Raw genomic sequence first — 21,439 nt, forward strand, 5'->3', positions numbered from 1 at the left:
AAGCGCTTAGTCCAGTGCTCTGCACACAGTAAGCACTCAATAAATATGATTGATTGATGATTGTCTGTCTCTATATGTTGCCAACTTGGACTTCCCAAGCACTTAGTCCAGTGCTCTGCACACAGTAAGCGCTCAATAAATACGATTGATTGATTGATTAGTATGTTTGGTTTTGTTCTCTGTCTCCCCCTTCTAGACTGTGAGCCCACTGTTGGGTAGGGACCGTCTCTACATGTTGCCAACTTGGACTTCCCAAGTACTTAGTCCAGTGCTCTGCACACAGTAAGCGCTCAATAAAAACGATTGATTGACTGATTGATTGACTGTCTGTATATGTTGTCAACTTGTACTTCCCAAGCGCTTAGTCCAGTGCTCTGCACACAGTAAGCGCTCAATAAATACGACTGATTGATGATTGCCTGTCTCTATATGTTGCCAACTTGGACTTCCCAAGCGCTTAGTCCAGTGCTCTGCACACAGTAAGCGCTCAATAAATACGACTGATTGATTGATTAGTATGTTTGGTTTTGTTCTCTGTCTCCCCCTTCTAGACTGTGAGCCCACTGTTGGGTAGGGACTGTCTCTAGATGTTGCCAACTTGGACTTCCCAAGCGCTTAGTCCACTGCTCTGCACACAGTAAGCGCTCAATAAAAACGACTGATTGATTGACTGTCTCTATATGTTGCCAACTTGGACTTCCCAAGCGCTTAGTCCAGTGCTCTGCACACAGTAAGTGCTCAATAAATACGATTGATTGATTGCCTGTAAGCGCTCAATAAAAACGATTGATTGACTGTCTCTGTATGTTGCCAACTTGGACTTCCCAAGCACTTAGTCCAGTGCTCTGCACACAGTAAGCGCTCAATAAATACGATTGACTGATTGATTGACTGTCTCTATATGTTGCCAACTTGGACTTCCCAAGCGCTTAGTCCAGTGCTCTGCACACAGTAAGCGCTCAGTAAATACAATTGATTGACCGTACATGTTGCCAACTTGGACTTCCCAAGCACTTAGTCCAGTGCTCTGCACACAGTAAGCGCTCAATAAATACGACTGATTGATTAATATGTTCGGTTTTGTTCTCTGTCTCCCCCTTCTAGACAGTGAGCCCACTGTTGGGTGGGGACTGTCTCTATATGTTGCCAACTTGTACTTCCCAAGCGCTTAGTCCAGTGCTCCACTCACAGTACCCGCTCAGTAAATACGATTGATTGATTGCCTGTCTCTATATGTTGCCAACTTGGCCTTCCCAAGCGCTTAGTCCAGTGCTCTGCACACAGTAAGTGCTCAATAAATACGATTGATTGATTGATTGCCTGTCTCTATATGTTGCCAACTTGGCCTTCCCAAGCGCTTAGTCCAGTGCTCTGCACACAGTAAGCACTCAATAAATACGATTGATTGATTGACTGATTGATTGTCTCTACATGTTGCCAACTTGGACTCCCCAAGCGCTTAGTCCAGTGCTCTGCACACAGTAAGCGCTCAATAAATATGATTGATTGATGATTGCCTGTCTCTATACGTTGCCAACTTGGGACTTCCCAAGCGCTTAGTCCAGTGCTCTGCACACAGTAAGCGCTCAATAAATACGATTGATTGATTGATTAATATGTTTGGTTTTGTTCTCTCTGTCTCCCCCTTCTAGACAGTGAGCCCACTGTTGGGTGGGGACTGTCTCTATATGTTGCCAACTTGGACTTCCCAAGCGCTTAGTCCAGTGCTCCGCTCACAGTAAGTGCTCAATAAATACGATTGATTGATTGATTGACTGTTTCTATATGTTGCCAACTTGGACTTCCCAAGCGCTTAGGCCAGTGCTCTGCACACAGTGAGCGCTCAATAAATACGATTGATTGATGATTGACTGTCTCTATATGTTGCCAACTTGGACTTCCCAAGCGCTTAGTCCAGTGCTCTGCATCATCATCAATCGTATTTATTGAGCGCTTACTGTGTGCAGAGCACTGTCCTAAGCGCTTGGGAAGTCCAAGTTGGCAACATATAGAGACAGTCCCTACCCAACAGTGGGCTCACAGTCTAAAAGAGTCTAAAAAAGCGCTCAATAAATACGACTGATTGATTGATTGCCTGTCTCTATATGTTGCCAACTTGGCCTTCCCAAGCGCTTAGTCCAGTTCTCTGCACATAGTAAGCGCTCAATAAATACGATTGATTGACTGACTGATTGTCTCTACATGTCGCCAACTTGGACTTCCCAAGCGCTTAGTCCAGTTCTCTGCACATAGTAAGCGCTGAATAAATACGATTGATTGAATGATTAATATGTTTGGTTTTGTCCTCTGTCTCCCCCTTCTAGACTGTGAGCCCACTGTTGGGTGGGGACTGTCTCTATATGTTGCCAACTTGGACTTCCCAAGCGCTTAGTACAGTGCTCTGCACACAGTTAGCGCTCAATAAATACGATTAATGATTGATGTCTCTATATGTTGCCAACTTGGACTCCCCAAGCGCTTAGTCCAGTGCTCTGCACACAGTAAGCGCTCAATAAATACGACTGATTGATTGATTACCTGTCTCTATACGTTGCCAACTTGGACTTCCCAAGCACTTAGTCCAGTGCTCTGCACACTGTAAGCGCTCAATAAATACGATTGATTGATGATTGATGTCTCTATACGTTGCCAACTCGGACTTCCCAAGCGCTTAGCCCAGCGCTCTGCACACAGTAAGCGCTCAATAAATACGATTGATTGATTGATTAATATGTTTGGTTTTGTTCTCTGTCTCCCCCTTCTAGACAGTGAGCCCACTGTTGGGAGGGGACTGTCTCTATATGTTGCCAACTTGGACTTCCCAAGCGCTTAGTCCAGTGCTCCGCTCACAGTAAGCGCTCAATAAATACGATTGATTGATTGATTGACTGTCTCTATATGTTGCCAACTTGGACTTCCCAAGCGCTTAGTCCAGCGCTCTGCACACAGTAAGCGCTCAATAAATACGATTGATTGATGATTGCCTGTCTCTATATGCTGCCAACTTGGACTTCCCAAGCGCTTAGTCCAGTGCTCTGCACACAGTAAGCGCTCAATAAATACGATTGATTGATGATTGACTGTCTCTATATGTTGCCAACTTGGACTCCCCAAGCGCTTAGTCCAGCGCTCTGCACACAGTAAGCGCTCAATAAATACGATTGATTGATTGATTGATGGAGAAGAAGGAAGCCAAAAGCCTTCCTTTCCCAAGCTTCGACTTCCATCTTTGTGGCAGAGCCGTTTGTCCCCTCAACCATGTTGTCTCCCTGATCCTTCCCTCCCTCACACCTTCTCTTTCCCTCACGTCATTCCCTGGATTTCCTCCATCCCTTTGAAATTCCCGTCATTCCCAGTTGCTCCCATTCCCCTTCTCCCTCCTCACCTCAGCGCAGGCGGCCTCCCTCACCCGGGGCAACGACGACGACGTCGGAAGGGCGCCGCTCTGCGCACGCGCGGCCCCCTTTCTCCAGCTGCGCCTGCGCAGAGCGTCGGCCGGGGGGCCCGCCCGGCCTCACTGCGCCTGCGCCGGCGGACACCGCCTCGCCGCGCCGCGGCGGAAGTAGGTGGGGGAAGGCCGTCCGCCAACGGTCCCACTCAATGTCACCTACTGCGCCTGCGCGGAAGGTCACGGAGAGGGAGGGGGCGGAGGAGGGGCGTGGCTTACAGAAATCTCGCGAGAGGTCACCCACCCTCGTCGCTCGAGGGACTAGCCTTCCATCTTTGGCCATTTTGAGTTTGTGGAGTTGAAGGAGGCCAAGGGTTGTTTTTTTCAATCAAGCAATCAATCAATCAATCAATCAATCGTACTTATTGAGCGCTTACTGTGTGCAGAGTACTGTACTAAGCCCTTGGGAAGGACAAGTTGGCAACATATAGAGACAGTCCCCACCCAACAGTGGGCTCACAGTCTAAAAGGGGGAGACAGAGAACAAAACCAAACATACTGACAAAATAAAATACATAGAATAGATATGTGCAAGTAAAATAAATAGAGTAATAAATATGTACAAACATATATACATGTGGGCTCACAGTCTAGAAGGGGGAGACAGAACAAAACCAAACATACTAACAAAATGAAATCAATAGAATAGATAGGTACAAGTAAAATAAATAAATGGAGTAATAAATATGTACAAACATATATACATATATACAGGTGCTGTGGGGAAGGGAAGGAGATAAGATGGGGGGGTGGAGAGGGGGACATCATGCTGTTGTCATCATCATCTTCATTTTAGGATTCCTGTGGCTTCTAGTTTGCCAGTGTAGATTAAACGACATTTCAACTGATTCTGATCAGAATTTTTGATCCTGTATAATAATGGCAGTTGTCATTCATTCATCATCATCATCTTCATTTTAGGATTCCTGTGGCTTCTAGTTTACTTTGCCAGTGTAGATTAAACAGCATTTCAACCGATTCTGATTAGAAGTTTTGATCCTGTATTGTAATAATAATAATAATAATGGCATTTGTCATTCATTAGTCATCATCATCTTCATTTTAGGATTCCTGTGGCTTCTAGTTTCCTTTGCCAGTGTACATTAAACGGCATTTCAACCGATTCTGATTAGAAGCTTTGGTCCTATGTATTGTAATAATAATAATAGTGGCATTTGTCATTCATTCATCATCTTCATTTTAGGATTCCTGTGGCTTCTAGTTTTCTTTGCCAGTGTAGATTAAATGGCACTTCAACCGATTCTGATTAGAAGTTTTGATCCTGTATTGTAATAATAATAATAATAATGATAATAATAATAATAATAATAATAATGGCAGTTGTCATTCATTCGTCATCATCTTCATTTTAGGATTCCCGTGGCTTCTAGTTTTCTTTGCCAGTGTCGATTAAGCAGCATTTCAACCGATTCTGACATTATTTTGACCAATTCTGATGAGAAGTTTTGGTCCTATGTATTGTAATAATAATAATAATGGCATTTGTCATTAGTCATCATCATCTTCATTTTAGGATTCCTGTGGCTTCTAGTTTTCTTTGCCAGTGTACATTAAACGGCATTTCAGCCGATTCTGATTAGAAGTTTTGGTCCTATATATTGTAATAATAATAATAATAATCAATCAGTTATTGAGTGCTTACTGTGTGCAGAGCACTGTACTAAGCGCTTGGGAAGTCCAAGTTGGCAACATATAGAGACAGTCCTACCCAACTGTGGGCTCACAGTCTAGAAGGGGGAGGCAGAGAACAAAACCAAACATACTAACAAAGTAAAATAAATAGAATAGATATGTACAAGTAAAATACATGGAGTAATAAATATGTACAAACATATATACAGGTGCTGTGGGGAAGGGAAGGAGATAAGATCGTGGGGTGGAGAGGGGGACGTCATGCTGTTGTCATCATAATCTTCTTTTTAGGATTCCTGTGGCTTCTAGTTTACTTCGACAGTGTACATTAAACGACATTTCAACCGATTCTGATTAGAAGTTTTGATCCTGTATTGTAATAATAATAATAATAATAATGGCAGTTGTCATTCACTCGTCATCATCATCTTCATTTTGGGATTCCTGTGGCTTCTAGTTTTCTTTGCCAGTGTACATTAAACGACATTTCAACCGATTCTGATTAGAAGTTTTGGTCCTATGTATTGTAATAATACTAATAATAATCAATCAATCGTATTTATTGAGCGCTTACTGTGTGCAGAGCACTGGACTAAGCGCTTGGGAAGTACAAGTTGGCAACATACAGAGATGGCCCCTACCCAACAGTGGGCTCACAGTCTAGAAGGGGGAGACAGAGAACAAAACCAAACATACTAACAAAATAAAATAAATAGAATAGATATGTACAAGTAAAATAAATAAATAAATAGAGTAATAAATATGTACAAACATATATACATATATACAGGTGCTGTGGGTAAGGGAAGGAGGTAAGATGGGGGGGTTGGCTAGGGGGACGTCATGCTGTCGTCATCATAATCGTCATTTTAGGATTCCTGTGGCTTCTAGTTTTCTTTGCCAGTGTACATTAAACGGCATTTCAACTGATTCTGATTAGAAGTTTTGGTCCTATGCATTGTAATGATAATAATAATAATCAATCAATCGTATTTATTTAGCGCTTACTGTGTGCAGAGCACTGTACTAAGTGCTTGGGAAGTACAAGTTGGCAACATATAGAGACGGTCCCTACCCAACAGTGGGCTCACAGTCTAGAAGGGGGAGACAGAGAACAAAACAAAACATATTAACAAAATAAAATAAATAGAATAAATATGTACAAATAAAAAAATAGAGTAATAAATATGTACAAACATACATACATATATACAGGTGTTGTGGGGAGGGGAAGGAGGTAAGGTGGGGGGGAGGAGGGGGAGAGGAAGGAGGGGTAGTCTCCCCCCCTGGAGAGACAGACAACAGAACAAAACATATTAACAAAATTAAATAAATAGAATAAATGTGTACAAGTAAAATAAATAAATAGAGTAATAAATACGTACAAACATATATACAGGTGCTGTGGGGAGGGGAAGGAGGTAAGGCAGGGGGGATGGGGAGGGGGAGGAGGCGGAGAGGAAGGAGGGGGAGTCTCCCCCCCCCCCGGGGGAGACAGATAACAGAACAAAACATATTAACAAAAAAATAAAGAGAATAAATATGTACAAGTAAAATAAATAGGGTAATAAATGTGTACAAACATATACAGGGGGTGTGGGGAGGGGAAGGAGGTGAGGGGGAGGAGGGGGAGAGAAAGGAGGGGGTTCCCCCCCCCCCCCCCCGGGGGAGACAGACAACAGAACAAAACATATTAACAAAATAAAATAAATAGAATAAATATGTACAAGTAAAATAAATAAATAGATTAATAAATACATACAAACATATATACAGGTGCTGTGGGGAGGGGAAGGAGGTAAGGCAGAGGGGGAGGAAGGGGAGAGGAAGGAGGGGGAGACAGACAACAGAACAAAACATATTAGTAAAATAAATAGAATAAATATGTACAAGTAAAATAAATAAATGTCAGAGAAGCAGCGTGGCTCAGTGGAAAGAGCCCGGGCTTTGGAGTCAGGGGTCGTGGGTTCAAATCCCGGCTCCGCCACTTGTCTGCTGTGTGATTTTGGGCAAGTCACTTCACTTCTCTGGGCCTCAGTTCCCTCATCTGGAAAATGGGGATGAAGACTGTGAGCCCCCCGTGGGACAACCTGATCACCCTGTATCCCCCCCAGCGCTTAGAACAGTGCTTTGCACATAGTAAGCGCTTAATAAATGCCATTATTATCTTTTAGACTGTGAGCCCACTGTTGGGTAGGGACTGTCTCTATGTGATGCCAATTTGTACTTCCCAAGCGCTTAGTACAGTGCTCTGCACATAGTAAGCGCTCAATAAATACGATTGATTGATTGATTGATTGATAAATAGGGTAATAAATATGTACAAACATATATACATGGATTGCTGGATGGATGGATGAGGGTGAGGGGAGGCGGCGGGTTTGGCCCGGCCTGAGGGGCCCCGAGCCAGGCCCGGCCCAGAGTTAAGTGGAAGAAATGATTTGGAAGGAAAGATGAGTTCAGTTTTGGACATACCAGGCTTGAGTAGTCGGACAATCTATATCGAAATATGTACAAGTAAAATAAATAAATAGGGTAATAAATATGTACAAACATATATACACGGATGGCTGGATGGATGGATGAGGGGCGGCGGCGTGGAGGGCTTTTAGACTGTGAGCCCACTGTTGGGTAGGGACTGTCTCTATATGTTGCCAACTTGTACTTCCCAAGCGCTTAGTACAGTGCTCTGCACACAGTAAGTGCTCAATAAATACGATTGATGATGATGATGAAATGACCTGGGGCACGAAGAGATGCAAGATTGTAGGAGAGGGGTTGAGGCCTACAAAGTAGATTTGGGAGTCCTCTGCGTAATGTTGGTCGTTCAAGCCGTGACAGTAAATGAAGTCCCCAGGGGAGTAGGTGTAAAGAGAGCCTTGAGGGATACCCACAAATAGGAGCTAGAAGGCAGAAAAAGAGCCAGTGAAAGGGAGAATTAAGAGGAGAACCAGAAAATAAGTCAGAAAAACCAGTATTAGTGTTCCCAGAAGAAAGGAGTGATCCACGATGTCAAAATCAGACGAGAGGTGAAGACTTTAACCAGGGTCTGTTACGGCACATTCCCACTTCTCCAGTTCTCGCAATTTTCAGCACACGACCTCCTGGCCTGGCCCATCCCAGGAATCAGTGAAGTTCCAATCAATCAATCAATCAATCACCCTCTCCAGGCTGCAGGGTCAAGCCAGAGCAGCTCTTGCCCCACCTCGTGTGCAACGCCCGCTCATCGCAACCCTGGCCGGAGTTTAGACGCCTGGTTCTGGTAAGAAAACATTTTTACTTTCCCCTCTGGCTGTGACTACGTAAATGCTGAGGTGACTGTTGGAGTGGTGCAATCCGGGGAGGAAGAAATTAATGAGGGAATGTTTCCTGGAGGAGGTGGGATTTCAAGAGGACTTTGAAGGTAAGGAGAGTTGAGATCTGGCAGATTTCAAGTGGGGAGGAATTCCAGGCAGAGGAAAGGGGCCAGAGGTGGGAGAGGTGAGAGTGAAGGAAAATGAGAAGAAATGGGGAGGAGCAGAGTGTGTATGTTGGGAAGAAACGGGTGAAGAGAACAGATTTAATATCCCTCAAATCACTAATTGCCTTTGCTGGCAAAGGGCAAGCCTAGATTGAACGGAATTAACCTTTCGACTTCACCGTCAAGATCCTCGAAAAGCTGTAGCCCCATCGCCCCAGAAGTAGTGTATTTACTTCCCCACTTTTCAGGACAACATCACTTATCTGTTCAAAAGAAAATCCTCCAACAATTTGGATAAAGGCTTTTCTCAGTCCAAGTCCCAAAGATAGGAGAGTCCACTAAAGGGGATTATTCTATCAATCAATCAATCAATCGTATTTATTGAGCGCTTACTGTGTGCAGAGCACTGTACTAAGTGCTTGGGAAGGACAAGTTGGCAACATCTAGAGACAGTCCCTACCCAACAGTGGGCTCACAGTCTAAAAGGGGGAGACAGAGAACAAAACCAAACATACTAACAAAATAAAATGAATAGATATGTACAAGTAAAATAAATAAATAGAGTAATAAATATGTACAAACATATATACATATATACAGGTGCTGTGGGGAAGGGAAGGAGGTAAGATGGGGGAATGGAGAGGGGGACGAGGGAAGAGTATTGTAAGATTTCCCTTCCGTCCTTATCCGTAATCGATTATGCATGCGTCTCTTAAGGGTAAGATGCTAAGGACAATTGATCTTTCTTTTCTTTTTTTTCTCCAAACACTGAGAAGTTTCTATTAATAGCATCCTAAGACACAGAAGTTAACTAGGTTTTTAAGAGTTGCATAAGACTTGACCTGAGAAACTGACTCTAACCATCAAAAGCTTGTTTTATCTTATGGCATTCACCCCTTTTCTATGTCTCACAACACACTTTAATATAAAAAATGGAAAGCCCCAAACTGGAAAAAGACCGTCATCCTGACCAGGCCAGAGGAAGGAGTGCCTAGATTTATCAGAAATAAAGTTCCGCTCCTCAAAAGCCCTCCACCTGAACTTGTCAAACAACTCCGCAAAGCATTTCCTTGGGTTCAATTTTCGTATGTGTGCGGTATTTAAGCACATATTATGTGCCAAGCGGTGTGGCCTAGGGGAAAGAGCACGGGTCTGGGTCTAATCGCGGGTCTGCCACTTACCTGCTGGGTGCTCTTGGACAAATCACTTGACTTCTCTGTTCCTCAGGTCCTTCATCTGTGAAATGGGGATTCAGTACCTGTTCTCCCTCCTACTCAGACGGCGAGCCCCATGTGGGACCTGATACATAGTAAGCGCTTAACAATTATTATTGTTAAGCACTGTACTAAGTACAGATAAAGGGAAATTTACTTCTCCTGAGCTTTTGGTCACTCTGTGGGCCACAAGGTGGAGCAAGAAAATAAGGAAAAACAAAGTTAAATTGGAGCTGCAAGGGGGAATATCATTAGTTTAGGGATATCATTATCATATCATTATCATATCATTATCATAGGGATATCATTGTCTCTATATGTTGCCAACTTGTACTTCCCAAGCGCTTAGTACAGTGCTCTGCACACAGTAAGCGCTCAATAAATACGATTGATTGATTGATATCATTAGAGAAGCAGTGGGGCTCAGTGGAAAAGAGCCCGGGCTTTGGAGTCAGAGGTCACGGGTTCAAATCCCGGCTCCACCACTTGTCAGCTGTGTGACTTTGGGCAAGTGACTTCACTTCTCTGGGCCTCGGTTCCCTCATCTGTAAAATGGGGATGAAGACTGTGAGCCCTGGGTGGGACAACCTGATCACCTTGTAACCTCCCCAGCGCTCTGAACAGTGCTTTGCACATAGTAAGTGCTTAATAAATGCCATCATTTATTATTATTATTAGTTGAGGTCATTTGGTCTCAGCCGCACTTGTCTGGGGCTTTCACCAAGAACTCAGGCCCAGGAATGATCAAGATGGGGCTGCCCAATTGAAATTTTGAGTTTGTTAAGGGCTATTGAGAGTTGTGAGGCTCCCAGAGCTTAGAACAGTGCTTTGCATATAGTAAGCGCTTAACAAATGCCATCATTATTATTATTATTATTATTATTATTTGTCTGTTAAGTGCTGTTCAGAGTGATGTGCCTTTGATAGCATGATTGCTTTGGAAGATTTCTGTAAGCAGGGTCACCTTCAAAAAGTAAGGAAGAGAGGTGGTGGTATCTGGTGGTGGTGGTGGTGGACAGCGCACCGGTGGAATGGCGTCCCAACTCTGTGGGATTTTCTATTCAGAACTTTTGAAGCAGGCCAACTTCAATCAATCAATCAATCAATCAATCAATCGTATTTATTGAGCGCTTACTGTGTGCAGAGCACTGGACTAAGCGCTTGGGAAGGACAAGTTAGCAACATCTAGAGACGGTCCCTACCCAACAGTGGGCTCACAGTCTAAAAGGGGACAGTCTAAAACTTCGAGATCGACTAAGTGTTAAATTAAAGTTGTGTGGCTTAGTGGTTAGAGCTCAGGCCTGGGAATCAGAAGGACCTGCGTTCTAATCCTGGTTCCACCACTTCTCTGCCCCATGACCTTGGGCGAGTCACTTCTCTGTACCTCAGTTACCCCATCTGTAAAACGGGGATAGGAGTGTGAGCGCCATGCGGAACAGGGACTGTGTCCAACCTGATTCATTTGTATCTACCCCAGCTCTTAGAACGGTGCTTGGCACATAGTAAGTGCTTAACAAGTATCATTATTCTGGTTGTTGTTATGATTATTATTACATTTATCATTTGTTTTTATTACTCTCTTTCTGTGGTATCTGTTAAGCATTTACTTTGTTCCAGGCACTGTACTAAGCATTTGAGTAGATACGAGCTAATCAGGAGGGACACAATCCCGGTCCCACATGGAGCTCACAGTTACCTCAGTTACCTCATCTGTAAAATCATCATCAATCGTATTTATTGAGCGCTTACTGTGTGCAGAGCACTGTACTAAGCGCTTGGGAAGTACAAGTTGGCAACATATAGAGACAGTCCCTACCCAATAGTGGGCTCACAGTCTAAAAGGGGGAGACAAATGGGGATTAAGATTGTGAGCCCATGCGGGACATGGACTGGGTCCAAATCGATTAGCTTTGTATCTACCCCAGTGCTTAGTCCGGTGCCTGGAACATAGTAAGTACTTAACAAATACTGTGAAAAATGGGGGTCTGGATATCTGAAAAGCTGGGGGAGAACAAATCACGCTTTTTCAAATCACATAATTTAGGGATGTAAGATGGTGTATCTGTAACTAGTAGAACGCGTGTCAAAGAGAGCAGTCATCCTACTGTTCCCCTTAAGCATCGTATTGCCCCGTGTAGACTGAAAACTAGTCTGGGTAACCTCTTGGTCTGACTCGTTAATGATATTCCTTTTGTTCTTCTATTCTAAAGCTGATGATATATTTATGTGCAAAATGACAAACTGCAAAGAAAAGTTAGAGACATCAACTCTTCCCCAGCCCACTTTTGGAAACAGCTTTTAAGCTAATAACAGTTTTCGACATCAAAGTGTCTACAAGGGCTTACACTGGGGAGGGATCAGTGTGGGCATAGGAAGATGATGAAGAAAATACACCGTCTTCCTGCATGGTCGGAAGGGGATACCTCATCCCCTATCCTTTGGGCAAATAAAAAATACTTACCAGCCTGTAATTTTTTTTTTACTAGCCTATTCTCTCCCTTTGGAGAATGGTTACACTGTGAGCAAAATTGGTATTATGAAAACATAGAATAATAGGTCTTAAAGGATCTAAAAAGTGGCCCTATCTTCCATTCTCCAGGGTAAACAGCATTTAGCCATCCCAAGAAATTATTTTCTGTTTTGCTTTTGACGCTATGGCTCTTTCCAGTTATTGTCTCATCTTTCTCCTACCATTTCTTTTCAAACAAACTCAAGTGAGTTATTTACACCCGCTGCTCCCACCTCATCCCCTCCGATTCTCCACTTAAACCCCTCCAAACTGCCTTCTGCCCCCTTCACTCTGTAGAAACTGTCTCCTCTCTAAGGTCATCAGTGACCTCCTTCTCGGTAAATCAAATTGCCTCTACTCCATACTAATCCTCAACCGCTCAACCTGAACCCATGGAACACCCTCTTCTCCTAGAAATCTAATTTAACCTTGGCTTCACTGATACTTTCCTTTCCTGGTTCTTCTCCTATCTCTCTGGCGGCTCCTTCTCAGTATCTTTCTCTGCCTCCCTCCAACTGTGGGGTCCCTGAAGGCTGGCTGATTTCTGGGTCCCCTTCTATTTTCCATCTACACCCACTCCCTTGGAGAACTCCTTCACTCCCATGGTTTCAACTACCACCTCCACGCCAGTGATTCCCAAATCTACCTCTCCAGTCCTGACCTCTCCTCTTCTCTGCAGGTTCGCAATTCCTCCTGCCTTCAGAAAATCCCTTTCTGGATGTTCCACCAAAACCTCAAAATTAACACCCTTGATGCCTGGCTCACACCCTCCCTTTAGCCTGGAACTCCTTCCCCCTTCATCTCCGTCGATCAATCAATCAATCGTATTTATTGAGCGCTTACTGTGTGCAGAGCACTGGACTAAGCGCTTGGGAAGTACAAGTTGGCAACATATAGAGACAGTCCCTACCCAACAGTGGGCTCACAGTCTAGACGGGGGAGACAGATAACAAAACCAAACATATTAACAAAATAATAGAATAGATATGTACAAGTAAAATAAATAAATAAATAAACGTCAGTCCTCTGCCATCTTGAAAGCCCTTCTGAAATTACATCTCCTCCAGGAGGCCTTCCCTGATTAATATAAAATCACCCACGCCTTATATCCCTTTAACTCTCACTTCAACACTTCTGTACCTCCTAAGTGCTTGGAAACCCATGCCCTCCTCCCCTCATGGCACCTATGTGCATGTCTTTGCCCCTAAGACAGAGCTTTCTTTATGATTGGCCCCGTTGTGCTTGGGTGAAACCAATCTTAGAGTGAACCTTTTAACTTCAAAGTACTTTCTTGGTGCCCAATATACTGTAGTCTTCCTTTTTTGTTCCTGCATTAGAAGATTCAACCAAGCAATGATTTAAGAACATACCCGAGACTGATGCTGGAATTGAATGAATAAGTAACAATCGCTCCATTATGCCTTAACATGTACAGCCGCGTTCCACAGATGACCTCACTTCCCAAACAAGATCGAAGCTGTTTCACCTGCTTTCCTTGAACTTTGCTAAATAATAAGCAAAATGATGCATTTCCTAGCGAGATGCTAAGAATCAAATCAGAGAACTGCCTGAGGTTTTGTACTCATAGCTTCAACTGTCAGCATAAACTCAGAGCAGGACTGCTCTGATAACTGAAACAGCATGGTCTTAGTGGAAAGAGCACAAGCCTGCCTCTGCCGCTCATCTGCTGTGTGACCTTGGGCAAGTCACTTAGCTTCTCTGTGCCTTAGTTACCTCTCACCCACATCTTGCCTTACTGAAGGCACATCTCCAAGAGGCCTTCCCTGACTAAGCCCTCATTTACCTTTCCCCTCTCTCCCTTCTCATCGTCAATCGTATTTACTGAGCGCTTACTGTGTGCAGAGCACTGTACTAAGTGACAACAACTCCTTCTGTGGTGTCCTGATTTGCTCCCTTTATTCACTGCCACCCTCAGCCCCAAAGTACCTATGGACATCTCCATAATTTGTTTATTTATATTAATGGCTGCCTCCCCCTCAAGACTGTAAACTCGCTGTGGGCAGCAAATGTGCCCGTTGTACTGTGATATCATACTCTCCCAAGCGCTTAGTTCAGTGCTCTGCACACAATAAGTGTTCATTAAATACAACTGACTGTCTGTTATATTGAACTCTCCCCATTGCTTAGTACAGTGCTCTGGACACAGTAAGTGCTCAATAAATATGATTGATTGATCATCTGTAAAACGGGGATTAAGACTGTGAGCTCTATGTGGAACAGGGACTGTATTCATTCATTCATCCAATCATTTATTGAATGCTTACCGTTTGCAGAGCACTGTACTAAGCACTTGGGAGAGTACAATACAACGATAGACCCGTTCCCTGCCAGCAATCATCATCATCATCATCAATCGTATTTATTGAGCGCTCACTGTGTGCAGAGCACTGTACTAAGCGCTTGGGAAGTACAAATTGGCAACATATAGAGACAGTCCCTACCCAACAGTGGGCTCAGTGTAGATGGGGAGAAACTGACATCAATACAAATAAATTACAGGTAGGTTCCTGTCGGTATCCAACCCAATTATCTTGTATCTACAGTGCCTGGCACATACTAAGCGCTTAAACATCATAAACAACCACCTTGACATCTAAATCAAAGAACTTGGTATCGATCGTCAAATTCACGGCACGCGTTTCAGTTACGGTACATCTAACTGAGAAGCAGCGTGGCTCAGTGGAAAAGAGCCCGGGCTTTGGAGTCAGAGGTCATGGGTTCAAATCCCGGCCCCGCCACTTGTCTGCTGTGTGACTTTGGGCAAGTCACTTCACTTCTCTGAGCCTCATCTGTAAAATGGGGATTGACTGTGAGCCCCTCGTGGGACAACCTGATCACCTTGTAACCACCCCAGTGCTTAGAACATAGTAAGCGCTTAATAAATGCCATTATTATTATTATTATTATTATCTCTCCCTTGCATTATTTCAACCTCGGACTCTCTAACTGCCTGGGGCTCCCAAACTAGTTTTCCGCCGCTTGGATCACTCTTAGGTACTCAGAGATGGCATCCTGTCCTAAACTATAATTGAAATCTTAATCGACCAGAAGCGAATTAGATTGCAGCCTTTCGGTTAGGTGAAAGACGGAATTTCCTGAGCGTGAGGGGGTGGAAATGGTGGCTTCTCTGGACGCCTCTAACACTAGGATGGTTTCAGTGAGGTCCCACTTGGAGATGTAGAGGTTTAATAAGTTAGACAACGCCGTAGAGTGACTACTTTGGTTTGTCTTGTTTTAGGAGAGTTGTTTGGGTCCCCTCCTAAGGGAGGTGTCGGGGATGGAGTTCCCTGTCCTCAGGGAAGACAGAAAGAGGGGTCATCTGTGTTCTTCCTATGGTGCTCCATTTTTCTACTCTCTCTATGCCCGGATTTGATCCCACTGGGAAGTTGGTTGACGCCGTATTGGGAAGAGAGAGAGTGTAGATAAATGGAAGTATCTGCCGTGCTCTGTTTTCCTCCCTTCCCGGTTACCAGGGCCTGCTTACCGCTTCAAGCTTAGAAAAAGTTGCTGTGGACTCCTCAGGCCCGGCCGATGAAGCTTAGACCACCAGAGAGAGGACTTTTGTCAAAAGGCAGACAAGCCACCATGTAATAATAATAATGATGGCCTTTATTAAGCACTTACTATGTACAAAGCGCTGCTCTGAGCGCTAGGGAGGTTACAAGCATGGCTCAGTGGAAAGAGCCCGGGCTTTGGAGTCAGAGCTCATGGGTTCAAATCCCAGCTCCGCCAACTGTCAGCTGTGTTGACTTTGGGCAAGTCACTGAACCTCAGTTACCTCATCTGGAAAATGGGGATTAAAACGGTCAGCCTTCCCGAGGGCAACCTGATCACCTTGTAACCTCCCCAGCGCTTAGAACAGTGCTTTGCACATAGTAAGCGCTTAACAAATACCATTATTATTATTATTACAAGGTGATCAGGTTGTCCCACAGGGGGCTCACAGGCCATTCCCATTTTACAGATGAGTGCACTGAGGCCCAGAGAAGTGAAGTGACTTGCCCCAAGTCACACAGCTGACAGTTGGCGGAGCCGGGATTTGAACCCATGACCTCTGACTCCAAAGCCCGGGCTCTTTCCACCGAGCCCCGCCGCTTCTCTGAGTTCAGAATGATTTACTTCACCATCAGGACTCTACCATAGGTTCCTCAGTCCGGCTGCCCAGGGGAAAGAGCACTGTTCTTGGTATCAGGAGATGTGGTTTCTAGTCTTAGACCGCGAGACGCAGGTGGGACAGGGACCACGACCCACCCGATCACCGTGTGTCTGTCTCAGTGCTAAACACGGTGCTGGGCACATAGTGAACACTTGACAAATGCCACAGTGAGCATTATTAGCTCTGGAGGCTGGCCAACGTTGCGTGAAGAGGGCACGTGCAGTTCATAATGAGCTGCACCACTTCCCGCCTACTCCCTTGCTGCATTTGTGCCGTAGTGGAAACGTGACTGGCTGAAACAAGGGGGTGAAAATGACCCTGGGCGCTACAGTCGATTCCCCAACGCAGGTTCTCCGCTCCGAAGTTCAGGACTGAAACAGCACGGCCTAGTGGAAAGAGCACTCCCTTCGCTTCTCTGGGCCTCAGTTACCTCATCTGTAAAATGGGGATTAAGACTGTGAGCCCCACATGGGACAACCTGATCACCTTGTAAATTCCCCAGCGCTTGGAACAGTGCTCTGCACATAGTAAGCGCTTAATAAATGCCATTAAAAAAAAAATAAATAAATAAAAACTCATCAGCTTCAAGATACTCCACCAGCTCTCTCCATCTTACTACTACTACTAATAATAATGAGAGCATTTATTAAGCGCTTACTATGTGCAAAGCACTGTTCTAAGCGCTGGGGAGCTTACAAGGTCTTCAGGTTGTCCCACGGGGGACTCACAGACTTAATCCCCATTTTCCAGATGAGGGGACTGAGGTCCAGAGAAGTGAAGTGACTTGCCCAAAGTCACACAGCTGACAACTGGCGGAGCTGGGATTTGAACCCATGACCTCTGACTCCAGAGCTCGTGCTGTTTTCCACGGAGCCACCCTGCTTCTCTATCTGTTCCTTTCACTCCCACCACCAGCTGGCTGTCTAACCGTCTACCGTAGGATCCTCCATCCTGCTGCCTAGGGGAGAGAGCACCGTCGAGGACCGCAAGCTAAACCTTTTAACCGAACGTCACTCTCATCTCTTCCGCTTCCAACCCTCCTAGCCTAGAGCTCCCTTTCCAAATCTGACAGACCACAACTCTCCCTCCATTCAAAACCCTCTGAAAATCCCACCTCCTCCCAAAAGCCTGCACAAACCTATCGGCCATCTCCATCATCATCATCATCAGTCGTATTTATTGAGCGCTTACTATGTGCAGAGCACTGTACTAAGCGCTTGGGAAGTACAAATTGGCAACATATACAGTCCCTACCCAACAGTGGGCTCACAGTCTAAAAGGGGGAGACAGAGAACAAAACCAAACATACTAACAAAATAAAATAAATAGGATAGATATGTACAAGTAAAATAAATAAATAAATAAATAGAGTAATAAATATGTACAACCATATATACATATATACAGGTGCTGTGGGAAAGGGAAGGAGGTAAGATCTCCAGCACTGATGTACTCATTTATACCCATCCTCAGCACTTTAATCGAATAAAAATACATATAACTTTGACCACTCTATTTGCAGGCATTATAATGTCCATTATCACCTATTTAATAATAATGATGGCATTTATTAAGCACTTACTATGTGCAAAGCACCGTTCTAAGTGCCAGGGAGGTTACAAGGTGATCCGGTTGCCCCACGGGGGGCTCACAGTCTTAATCCTCATTTTACAGATGAGGTAACTGAGGCCCAGAGAAGTGAAGTGACTTGCCCAAAGTCACACAGCTGACACTGGGATTTGAACCCATGACCTCTGACTCCAAAGCCCGGGCTCTTTCCACTGAGCCAAGCTGCTTCTCTATTTGAGTGCAAGCTCCTTGTAGGAAGGGAACATGCCAGCCATCTGTCTTAATAATAATTGTGGTATTTATTAATCAATCAATCGTATTTATTGAGCGCTTACTGTGTGCAGAGCACTGTACTAAGTGCTTGGGAAGTACAAGTTGGCAACATATAGAGACCGTCCCTACCCAACAGTGGGCTCACAGTCTAAAAGACTAAGCTCTTACTATGAGCCAGGAACTTTACTAAGCACTGGAGTGTGAGCCCTTTTAGACTGTGAGCCCACTGTTGGGTAGGGACTGTCTCTATATGTTGCCAATTTGTACTTCCCAAGCGCTTAGTACAGTGCTCTGCACATAGTAAGCGCTCAATAAATACGATTGATGATGATGAGTGGCTACCAGCGCTTAGAACAGTGCTTTGTACATAGCACTTAATAAATGCCATCGTTATTAGTATTGCAAGCAAATCAAGTCAGCCACAACCTCTGTCCCACGGGGGGCTCACAGTCTTAATCCTCGTTTTCCAGATGAGGTAACTGAGGCACAGAGATGTAAAGTGACCGGCCCAAGGTTACACAGCAGACAAGTGGTAGGGCTGGGATTAGAACCCATGTCCTTCTGACTCTCAGGCCTGTGCTCTACCCACTACTTAGTACATTTCATCTCATCGAGTGGGCACTCAAATATTCATTCATTCATTCATTCACTCGTATTTATTGAGTGCTGTGTGCCAAAGAATGTACTAAGAGCTTGGAACGAACAATTCAGCAACAGGTAGAGACAATCCCTATCCAACAACGGGCCACCACCGAGGACTGCCCTTCCACCCCCAAGACCTTATCAAATGCTATTTTTTACTGTCCGGGGTTTTCATTGTCGTCCTTTAAACTGATTTTCACTGTGTGTAATATTCTTTTATTTTTCCTCTGAGCTTTCTCACCTAAATTGGAAACCTGGGACCAGTCTTTACCGATTTTCTTGCATTTCTTCGTATCCCCTAGTATGGTCATCATCATCATCAATCGTATTTATTGAGCGCTTACTGTGTGCAGAGCACTGTACTAAGCGCTTGGGAAGTACAAGCTGGCAACATATAGAGACAGTCCCTACCCAACAGTGGGCTCACAGTCTAAAAGACTGTGCACGGGCATTTGCATGTAGTAAATGTTGCATTAGTGATAAGAAGAGTAAGAAAGCGTGAGTTAAAGGAATGGCAGGGAACACGTGGCGATAATGAGAAATTTACTGGTGACACTTCCTCTTTCATGTACTTTTCTCTGGGCTCTGAAATCGCAAAGGAAATAAAGAGACAGGTGTCCCCGCAGCTTATTACCCAGATTTTCACAGAATCCAAGGGCTGGAGAAGACGTCAAGAAAGCCATTCTCCTGTCCCTGGGGAGGGCTGCATCTAAACTGCCCCCAAAGGATAACTCCATTTTAAACCGATTCTTACATTTTAGCGAGCGGACCAGACGGAAATGACTGTTTTATGTCTTAGGGCGTGACGTATGCTTCAGAGTGCCCTCCAGAATCAGCAATCCACATCTCTAGGGAGGGAAAGGTCTTCCTCTGAGGCAGGGCGGGGGTGACTGTCCCATGGCCCTTTGGACTTGGAGGAGCCCATTTTTTCCGCGGTGACTCATGCCTCCCAAGAACCGCATGTGGATTCCCTACTCGAAGAAAAGGGTCCAGCACAGCTTACGGAGAGCCTGGGAGATCAAGTTCAGTAGTTACAGTGTGTTTATTAAATGTTTACTGTGGGCAGAGCACAGGGAAAAATTACTCAGCTGACAGATATAATCTCTCACACTCCAGGGCCACACGACCTAAGAAGAAGCAGAGGAGGTGGCTGTTTAGCCACAGACCTGATAGGAAAGAGGAAATAATATAATCTAATCAGTGGTAGTCTTGCGTTCTTACTGTGTGCTTGGGAAAATACAAAGAGAATTGGTAGGCACAGTCCTTCCACCATAAAAGACAGGAGTGGAGAATGCACATTGAGAACTTAGGGTAAGTCTTCAATGAGCACTTACCCTAAGGCACAGATTAGGCAGGGCGGTAATGTAATTCCGCCCCTTGTTCTGGTCCTGGAAACAAAAAATGGCTCGGAGATTCACCAAAGTCTTGTTTCAGCCTTTGGAGGTGTAGCAGGGCCAGTCCCCATCAGCGGGGGTTGTTACTGTTCATGGTATTTGTTAAGCGCTTCCTATGTGCCAGCAGTGGGGTAGATACAGGTTGGATACGGTCCCTGTCCGATACGGGGCTCACGGTCTTCATCCCCATTTCGAAGACGAGGGACCTGAGGCACAGAGAAGTAAAGTGACTTGCCCAAGGTCGCACAGCCGACAACTGGTGGAGCTGGAAATTTCCATATTTATTACTCTATTTATTTATTTATTTATTTATTTTACTTGTACATTTCTATCCTACTTATTTTATTTTGTTGGTATGTTTGGTTCTGTTCTCTGTCTCCCCGTTTTAGACTGTGAGCCCACTGTTGGGTAGGGACTGTCTCTATATGTTGCCAACTTGTACTTCCCAAGCGCTTAGTACAGTGCTCTGCACATAGTAAGCGCTCAATAAATACGATTGATTGATTGATTGATTCCGGGCCCGGGCTCTACCCGCTAGGCCACACTGCTTCTCCGGGGTGGTGGGGAGGTTGACAACTACGGGGGGCCCAAGAGCGGCGGCCCGAACGGGCAATGGATCGGTGAGGGGCGGGTTCTCCCCTGTCGTCACCTCCACTACCACCGGCACCATGCTCTCTCCTCTCTGTCTCCAGGTAGCACAAAGATTCCTTCAATCATATTTATTGAGCGCTTACTGTGTACTAAGCGCTTGGGAGGTACAAGTTGGCAACATAGAGAGACGGTCCCTACCCAACAGCGGGCTCACGGTCTAGATGGGGAAGACAGACAACAGAACATATTGACAAAATAAAATGAATAGAATAAATATGTACAAGTAAAATAAATGTTCATTCATTCATTCAATCGTATTTATCGAGTGCTGTGTGCAGAGCACTGTACTAAGCGCTTGGGAAGTCCAAGTTGGCAACATCTAGAGACAGTCCCTACCCAACAGCGGGCTCACGGTCTAGAAGGGGGACTCAGACAATAAAACAGATTAACAAAGTAAAATAAATAGAATAAATATGTACAAGTAAAATAAATGTTCATTCATTCATTCA

General features: G+C 44.7%; 1 protein-coding gene across 4 annotated transcripts in view; it reads right to left on the minus strand.

Annotated features, from left to right (window-relative positions):
• Positions 1 to 3,471, minus strand: part of VDAC3 (voltage dependent anion channel 3) — a 30,323-nt gene extending 26,852 nt beyond the window's left edge. For all 4 annotated transcript variants that reach the window (XM_038746394.1, XM_038746393.1, XM_038746391.1 and 1 more), the window contains exon 1: positions 3,386 to 3,471. The gene's annotated coding sequence lies outside the window, so the exon portion shown is untranslated. The remainder of the gene's footprint in view (positions 1 to 3,385) is intronic.
• Between the last annotated feature and the right edge of the window lie 17,968 nt (positions 3,472 to 21,439).

Source organism: Tachyglossus aculeatus, chromosome 5 (assembly GCF_015852505.1).
Source record: "Tachyglossus aculeatus isolate mTacAcu1 chromosome 5, mTacAcu1.pri, whole genome shotgun sequence".
NCBI lineage: Eukaryota > Metazoa > Chordata > Mammalia > Monotremata > Tachyglossidae > Tachyglossus > Tachyglossus aculeatus.